At 40.5% G+C, this 9,041-nt stretch overlaps 1 protein-coding gene across 4 annotated transcripts in view; it reads left to right on the top strand.

Moving 5' to 3' along the window:
* Nucleotides 1–9,041, top strand: part of Hspb11 (heat shock protein family B (small) member 11) — a 28,346-nt gene that overhangs the window by 377 nt on the left and 18,928 nt on the right. The window contains exon 1 of one of the 4 annotated variants that reach the window (XM_038332856.1): nt 39–75. The exons of 2 other annotated variants lie outside the window; for them this stretch is intronic. The gene's annotated coding sequence lies outside the window, so the exon portion shown is untranslated. Of the gene's footprint in view, nt 1–38; nt 76–210; nt 326–9,041 lie in introns of those variants that run through there. One more of the 4 variants, XM_038332853.1, reaches the window with a different exon arrangement.

Genomic DNA, 9,041 nt, shown 5'->3' with positions numbered 1-9,041 from the left:
CGGCGCGCGTGCGTGCCCGCGCGGGGGCGTGTCCCCTGAGACTTCTGCGGGGCCCCCGAGGCGTCGCGGAGCCGGGTAAGGGTTGTCCCGAGGAAAGGCGCGCCAGCGAGGTGGCGCATCGGGGCGGGTCCAGTGCCGGGAGGGGGCGGGGCGGAGCTGCGCCGGGCGCGCGCCTGGGAAGTCCGCCGAGGCGGGGGCGGGGCGGAGCGGGGCGGAGCCGGGCACGGTGCTGCGGGCGGGCATCGCGAGCCGACGGTCCCTTCGCTGAGCTACCCGAGGCCCAGGCGTGCGGGTCTGCGCTGCGCGTTGGGCGGGCACAGCAGAGGTGGGAGTCTGGTGGCGTGGCGGGAGCGGGCGGAGGGTTGTAGACGGGAACGGAGGGGTTGTGAGGGGATGCGCGGCAGGCGACCGCGGGAGGTGCGGCGACGTTGCTAGGAGAGGGCCTGGCCTCTTTCTGTCCTGGAGACCTAGGCTCCTCCCCAAGAACCTTTTAGTGACCTGAGATGATGCTTTGACCCCTCAAAAGGAAGAAAAATTACAAATCACAGTTAATATACCTAAATGTAAGACATCATAAGCATCGTCCAAACTCAAACTGTTACAAATTATATTTAAAGTCTATATGGGTGCATTTAGGCTATTTTAAATCCTTTGGGTCTGGGGCTTGCGGAGGAGGTGAGAGGACTGTGTCTGGGCCGCCACCCTGGGGGACAGAGGATGTCCGTTTTTAAAATTTCCACAAGAGTTACCAGTGGATGGTATAGGAAAAGATTTGGGGTGTGCCGATTTAAGAGCAAGGGCGCTGGCCAACAAGAAAATCAACTCAGGACTTGACCCAGAGGTTTTCTGAAAGAAGTGGCCACGCAGTGTACAAGAGAAGTAAACAGATGGCCCTGGTGAAGGATAAGGCACCGGCGTCCCTGATTGTAGAACACAGAAAGATGATACCCTAGCGCCTACCCTATACAAATAGAGAGTTCCCCAGGAGAATTCATGCTTCCTTAGATCAAGCATGTCCTCAAACATGTCTGCATCTTGAAGCTATAGAAACATGTCTACTGAATGGCTTCATGGGCAAACTTGGGGTTGGTGTGCCTCTTTTCTCATTAATTGCAACAAAACTTAGTGGAAATCCAATCTCTACCCCTTTCTTCCTTGTCTAACAGAACAGATACTGATTGTTTTAGAAGGTACAGAATACATTATATATTAAAGCACTTTTTTGCTCTTTCCATAGACATCTTAGATCATTTAAGAATGAAGTAAGACAAGAACTGAACATTTGAAGAGTACACACTGTATCCCATTCATCTACTATATACATCAATATGAGAACACTTCCCCAAATGTTAACTCTTATTTATTTATTTGAGAACAGTTCTCTTATAACCCAGTACTGTCTTATACTCCATTCCAATCCTCCAGCCTTCACCTTCCCAGTATAGGTGACATCATCCCTTTCTTAAACGGGTTGATTCTCCCTTACCCATTTTTATCCAAGTGAAATATACATACTGCATTTACCTGTTTTGAGACATTCATGTCAATTCATCTAGCAAAAGTAGGATTAGAAAGTACATCACAAATGTGTCATCCTTGGCAGAGGACGTGCATCTTTAGTAGATGCACTGCCGGGGGCACTGTAACTTTTTAAGATGTTCGTTCCTTTATATTCTTATTACATTTGTTTTTGTGGAGGGAGGGGGAACATACTCTGAACATTTTCTCTCCCCTGAACAGTATAGAACTTCATAATGCCCTTAAAAGGCTCTAGCTAGAACTGAGCACAGTAGTCTAGATGTGAATCACACTGGTAGCACCCAGCTACTATTTGTGTGTTTATTATCAGCTTGACAAGAACCAAATGTCAGTTACAGGTTGCATTAATACTTGCTGGTATAGTGCCTTGGCACTCAGCACACGTGGGCTCCTTGCTGGTTGGTGGTCAAAGAATTTGATGGAATGTAGTGCCTCTTTAACTTCTTAAATTGTGTTTTGTTGGGGTGCTGGAAATCAAACTTGGGATCTCATGCTTGCCAGGCAGGCACTTTCCCATTGAGCTACACCCCCCAGCCTAACTTTTAGTATAATCTAAAATAGCATTTTAAAATTTTACCTTTGGAGCCGGGCGGTGGTGGCGCACGCCTTTAATCCCAGCACTCGGGAGGCAGAGGCAGGCGGATCTCTGAGTTCGAGGCCAGTCTGGTCTACACGAGCTAGTTCCAGGACAGGCTCTAGAAACTACAGGGAAACCCTGTCTCGAAAAACCAAAAAAAAAAAAAAAATTTACCTTTGGAACAGTGTTGTCTTGTGTTGATTTTGCCGTGGACCAAACCAGTTAAATTTTAATACATCTAGGTCAAGGGTCCAAAGGGTCAAATAGTATTTTAGGCTTTATAGTCTGACAACTACTCATTTCTGCTGTACAAAAGCAGCCACAGACATTATATAAATGGATGAGCGTGACCTTGTGCCAATGAAACTTTTTCTGGCTCATTCTCCCCTCCTCATGGAACCCAGGGTCATGAACATGCCAAGCACCTGCTGTACAACTGAACTACACCCCTATCCTTCCCCCGTTTCTTTCTGATGGTCAGTTCTGTCATTCAGCATATAAGGTGACATCTCAGCTTTGGGCTGTCTGCAGGGTTGATAAACATGCTTTTTATATCCTTAATTAACAAAGATGTTATCTAAAATATCTTTACTTAATCCCATGATGGGGGGGTGCTTAGGATCTTCCTCTGTAGCTGGGTTCAATTCCTAGCACTGTAAAAGATAAATTTAAAATTTAGGAAGTGTGAAATAGGATAATAAAATAAATCTTCCACAAGTTTATTTTGTTTTACTAATAATTATTCTCCTAGTATAGCTGTTCAAAGAGTTAAAAATAATTGTTTAAAGTATTGTCATTCAGCCCATATTTTCCTGGTCCAAAGTATATCTTGAAAGTATCTGTTAAAAAAAAGAAAAGAAAGTATCTGTTAAAATTTTCAGAACAAACATGTTCCTAATTGATAGGAACTCTAAGAAATGAAAGAAAAATACTTTGGTGTAACTTGGTAGTTATTGTTATTATTACCTGCAATTTTACTTGTGTCAACATTTTCAGTTCTTAATAAATTGAGAATTTTTTGTAATTAATATCTAGGTCCATCAACATATATGTAGGAATTCTCCATTTCTCTCCTCTTTATAGTAAGGATTAGCAATATTCATACACTGCTAGTTCTCTGCTATCAATAGTTTGAAGGTCATGGTAAGTTTGGTCAAGAAAAGTGCACATGGAAGTGTTAGAACATGGCTTTCACAGTATAACTACGGCTGTCAGCACTATTGATACTGGTTTATAAGCTATAAGAGAAAGTGAACTTTATACTAATCTAAAAACTGAAAATAAATGAATTAAAAGTTATCAGTAATTAATATAACGCCTCCAAGATGGCTCAGCTGGGAAAGTGCTTGGTTCATAAGCCTGGGCCATCTGCATTCAGTACCCCAGAACCACATAAAGGTAGAAGGAGAGAAGGTCTTAAAGTTGTCTTGACTTTCCCAGCCACCATGAAGCTCACACCCACATAAACGTCATGTATGCACACTCTTAATAATAAATAAAATTATTTAAACATATTTAAAATATAAAAATTAATTCAAGAAGTTGTAGAAATCCTGAGTAGAACTGCCAAATTTGAAATAATAAAAAGTTGCTGAACTATCAAATTTGAAATAGTGAAACGACTGCTCTAGAGCTGCTCTGGATGTTACACAGGCGCACACCTGTGATTCTAGCACTAGGCAGGCTGCTGCCAGAGAATCACAGATTTGAGGCCAGCATTGTAAGCATAGTGAGAACTTGTCTCAAACAAACGGCAACAACAAAAGCAGGCCCCACAAACAATTACCCAGGTATGGATCAAATACTGCCCTCCCCTGTTTGTGTGTGTGTGTGTGTGTGTGTGTGTGTGTGTGTGTGTGTGTTACCAAACCTAGACAACATGTTAGGCAAGTATTTTCCCACTAAACTGCTTCTCCATCCTTTAATAATCCCTACTTTGTATAAAATTGTTCCAATAGCTAGGGAAAGACCTTTTTAGCTCCTTATTTCCTTTGAAATATCATCTTAATCCTAGGGCTATAAAACTGATTAAATGGAAAAATTTAAAATATGAAAGTAGCAAATCTTTAGCTAAACATAATACTCTTGGACATGTAGACTTTGGGTCGGGGGACGGGACCTGAGAATACTTAGCATTAGAAACATTTTACTTAATTTATCACATTAATCCCTTAAGAAAAGCCATATGGGCCGGGCGGTGATACCGAACGCCTTTAATCCCAGCACTTGGGAGGCAGAGTCAAGAGGATCTCTGTGAGTTCGAGGCCAGCCTGGTCTACAGAGTGAGTTCCAGGACAACCAGAGATATACAGAGAAACCCTGTCTTGAAACATCCCCCACCAAATAAAAGAAAGAAAAGAAAAGCCATATGAAGGTCTGGCTGTTCTTCCAGAAGTCCTGAGTTCAGTTCAGTTCCCAGCAACCCCATGGTGGCTCACAACTATCTGTAATGGGATCTGATGTTCTCTTTTGACATGCAGGCATACATGCAAACAGAGTATACTCATACCTAAAAAAAAACATTCATAAATAGGTTTTTTAAAACACCATTTTTAAAAACACGATTTTAATATATGTATTTGACAGAGTGCAATGCTTATTCATATTAAAAAGAAAAGCTTAACAAACTAGTACAAAAATTCTTACAATAATCTAATAAAACATCAGCGAAACATCAGTGGCATTTAGTGCTAAAATGTGGTAAATACCCATTGTTTGGCTAAGAATAAGAAATTTTGAGTATTTATTTATTTATTTATTTTTATAAATATTTATTTATTTATTATGTATACAATATCCTGTCTGTGTGTATGTCTGCAGGCCAGAAGAGGGCACCAGATCTCATTACAGATGGATGTGAGCCACCATGTGGTTGCTGGGAATTGAACTCAGAACCTTTGGAAGAGCAGGCAATGCTCTTAACCACTGAGCCATCTCTCCAGCCCCCTTATTTATTTATTTTTGAGACAGAGTTTCTCTGTGTAATAGCCCTGGCTGTCCTGAAACTCTATAGACCAGGCTGATCTCCTTCACAGAAATCCAGCTGCCTCTGCCTCCCAAGTGCTGGGATTAAAGGCATGCGCCATCACCGCCCATTGAGTGTTGTTTTTTTTTTATAAAGATCCCCTTTACAGTAGCAGTAGAAACTATAGTGACCAAAAGTTAAAAAAAATCTAGGATGAGGTAGAAAGATGTTGATAAAACTGTAATTTTTTTAAGGACTTAAAAAGTCCTAAGTGAATGCATATATACACTAGCTTCATGACACTTATTCATAGAACCATGCCAATTCTCTCCAATTCAATCTATACATTTAATGGAATTGTTTCTATTAAGGTTCAAAGTATAGTACCAAACAAATTTTAAATATTAAATAGACTTAACCTTGCTAAATATTAAAATGCATACTTGTCAAGCGTAGTCACACAGGCCTGTAATCATAGCACATAAGAGGACAGATAAATCAGGAAGATCAAACATGCAAGGTCAGTGTGTATTACATAGCAAGTTCAAAGCCAGCTCAGACTGCTTAAAAAGACTCTGGCTAAGAAGAAAGAAAGAATAAAAACAAAGCATACCATATTCTATCATTTGCTTTCAGTCTGTGTCTTTATTAAATTAAATGTCTCTTGAAAATATTATTTGATTGATTTTTAAATTCAACCTAATCTAATGTTTAATATACTAACGGTAAGTGGGGAAATAATGTGTTTTGTTTAACTCTGTGTTCTGGCCCTCTTTCAGTATAGTCAAGTATTTTTCTGGTATTGCATTTTTATCTTCTCTGTTAGCTTTTTTCTTAGCCTGTTTTGTATTTCTATAATAAATTACTTGAAGCTGGGTAATTTGTAAAGAAAATAAGTTTATTTAGCACACCATTCTGGAGGGCAGAGAACATGCTAGCATCTGCTTGGCTTGGGTGATGACCTCATAGGTGATACCATGTAGCGGGGAGAGAGAGATCACAAGGCAAGAGAAGGAAGAGGAGAGGAGGGACCAGGCCTGTTCACAGGAATGAACCCACTTCTATAAAACCCAACCTACTCTCTGAGTCTAGCATTAATAATTCCTCTAGGAGACCTATTGTGACCTGTTCACCTCCCAGTGGGTTTCATCTCTTAAAGGTCCCACCGCCATACAGTATATTTATAGTAGAGACTAGAGACCAGACTTCCGGCATCTAAACCAGAGAAGCCTTCTTTCTTTATTTGTTGGTTTGATCGTTATTAGTTATCATACAACCCTAGGATTATGACATGCATCCTCAACATCCTAGTGTGTCTGTCTGTCTCTGGTTTTCCAGTGCTGAGATCTAACCCAAGACTGTGTGCATGTGAGGCCAGTACTCCACCACTGAGCTGCATCCTCATTAATTCAAAATATTGTATTACTCATGTTCAGTGTTAAGAACTTTACTAACATGATCCATAAGTACAATTTTGTTACCTTCTTCTTGCTTTGTTTTATTTTTTATTTTTGGGAAATGTCTTGTATAGCCCAGATTGGTGTTCAGCTTGAGGATAAATTTGAGCTTCTGACCTTCCTAGCTCTACCTCCTGAGTATTTGAATTATAGGCATGTGCCACCACCAGGCTTGTATTAGCTGCTTCTGCATCATCCCTACTTTCAGTTGCTATTACCTTTAGGTCATTCAGTAGACTTGGGTTTTTTCTGTTGTTCTTGTTTTGATGCTGGGGATATCGGCCCGGGCCTCTTGTATATAAGGCAGGTACTATATCACTAAGTCACACTTGCAGCCCAGGCAGTAGTTATTTTGAGAAATTTTTAAGCTATTCTGTTAACAGTGTATTTTTCATCTCTCGTGTATTTCATTCTTTTTCACAGATCTAGATCTAGCCTAGAACCATTTACCGTGATGGTTGCTCTTGATTGGACTGACAGTGCCTCCATTAGTAAAGCCCACCTCTGGAGGCGTTGGGGTTTCCTGAAGTGTGGTGTTGTGGTTTTTGCTCTGACTGCTTTTGTTTTTTCAGCTATTGACTAATGTGACTAAGTAGAATCTTCTATGTGTTTGTTCGACTTAAAGTTCAGAATTTCTTGGAGTTGTGAGTTTATATTTTAGATTTGATGAAAACTTTAGCCATATTTTCTTCATGATTTTTTCTTACATTATTCTTTTTTCTCCTAAGATACCAATTCCAATTGTGCATATTTCAGACTAGTTGGATTTTATTTTATAATTCTGATGCTCTGTTCACTTGTTTTTTTAAGTTATTTTATATGAATGGGTGTTTGGTTTGCATGTATGTCTGTACACCACATACATTTAGTGCCCCCAGAGGCCAGAAGAAGGCATCAGACCATTTGGAACCAGAGTTCAGATGATAGTTAGGCTGGGAACTGAACCTGGATCCTTTACAAGAGCAACAAGTGCTGGTAACCACTGATCCATCTCTCCAGCTCCCTTCACTTGTGGTTTTTCTTAAGATTTATTTTTGTTTATGTCTGTGTTTCTGTGTGTATGTCATATGTGTGTGAGTGCTTGTCAAGACCAGAAAAGAGTGTCAGATCCCCTGAGATGGAGGTAGAGATAGCTCTAAGCCATGTGGGTGCTGGAAACCAAACTTGAATCCTCTGGAAGAGCAGCAAGTGCTTTAACTGCTGAGTATCTCTCTTTTTTATGTTAGGCAAGTACTTTGCCATTACATTACACCTTCAGCCCATATTTATGTTCACTAATCTTTACTTTTTTCTATTTATTTATTGTGTGTTGGTGTGCATGTGTATGCTATGGTTCACACGTGGAAGTCATGACAACTTGCAGAGCTGATTCCTCCTTCCACTGTGTGTTCTGGGATTAAAGCCACATCAGGTGTGGCTGGAAGCGCCTTTACTGACTGAGCCATCTTGTTTAATGCTAAATTCTATCTGATGTTAAGCCTAGCTAGCATTTTTTAAAAGCTTTAGATAACTGTATTTTTAAATTTCTGAATTTCTGTGTTGTTTCTTTTGAGTTTTCATTTGTCTTGTAAAACTCACTTTCTGTTCATCCATTTTGTTGATGTTTTTCTAAATTAACAGATTTATATATAGTTATTTTTGTATATTCTAATATAAATTAGCACATGGGTAACTCCAGCACTTGAGTTATTGTAGTGATAATTTTGTTTGTAATCTAACAAGTAAAGCTTGCCTGAATATCAAAGTGCAGAGCTAAGCCACTAGTTAGCCATAGAGGCCAGGCAGTGGTGGCACACACCTTTAATCCCAGCACTCAGGAGGCAGAGGTAGACAGGTCTCTGAGTTTCAAGGTCACCCTAGGCTACACTAAATTGATCCAGTCTCAAAGAGAAACAGCTCACACAAGGGTGATTCCAGCACTTTGGATCACTGTGCCTTTAATCTTAGCACTAGGGAGGTGGAGACAGGAGTGATATGGCTGGGCGGAGGAAGGAATATAAGGCGGAAGGAGACAGGAGCTCAAAGATGCAGTCTGAGGTTTCATAGAGATAGCATTCAGTCTGAATATTCATGGAGAAGGGATGTCACCCTTTTATTCTGAGCATTGGTAGAAGTAAGAACTTTCTAGTGGCTGGCTGCTTTGCTTCTCTGAGCCTTTAACTTTCACCCCCTTGTATCTGACTCTGAGTTTTTATTATTAAGGACAATTAGAATTTTGTGCTACATTCATCTATTGAGCTGCTTCTAATCTTACTTGATGCAGTATCTCAGCAGAAGGTGGAGTAAATAGGTAGTCTCCCCCGGGAGAGTTCACATCTTTCACACTTTTCCTTTGGGAGCGGGGGAAGAGACAAATCAGTTCTGCTGGGTTAGACCACATGGCGATTTTAAATGTTCAGTTTACTTCTGGTTTCAAATAACTTAGTAAGTGTAACTTCTCCTTCATTGGGTTTGTCTCTTCTGTACCCCAAACCAAAGAAACCTTTCTTTGCTTTTCAGCTAA

This window comes from Arvicola amphibius, chromosome 6 (assembly GCF_903992535.2).
Source record: "Arvicola amphibius chromosome 6, mArvAmp1.2, whole genome shotgun sequence".
Lineage (NCBI taxonomy): Eukaryota > Metazoa > Chordata > Mammalia > Rodentia > Cricetidae > Arvicola > Arvicola amphibius.
This window is presented reverse-complemented; position numbering and strand designations above follow the sequence as displayed.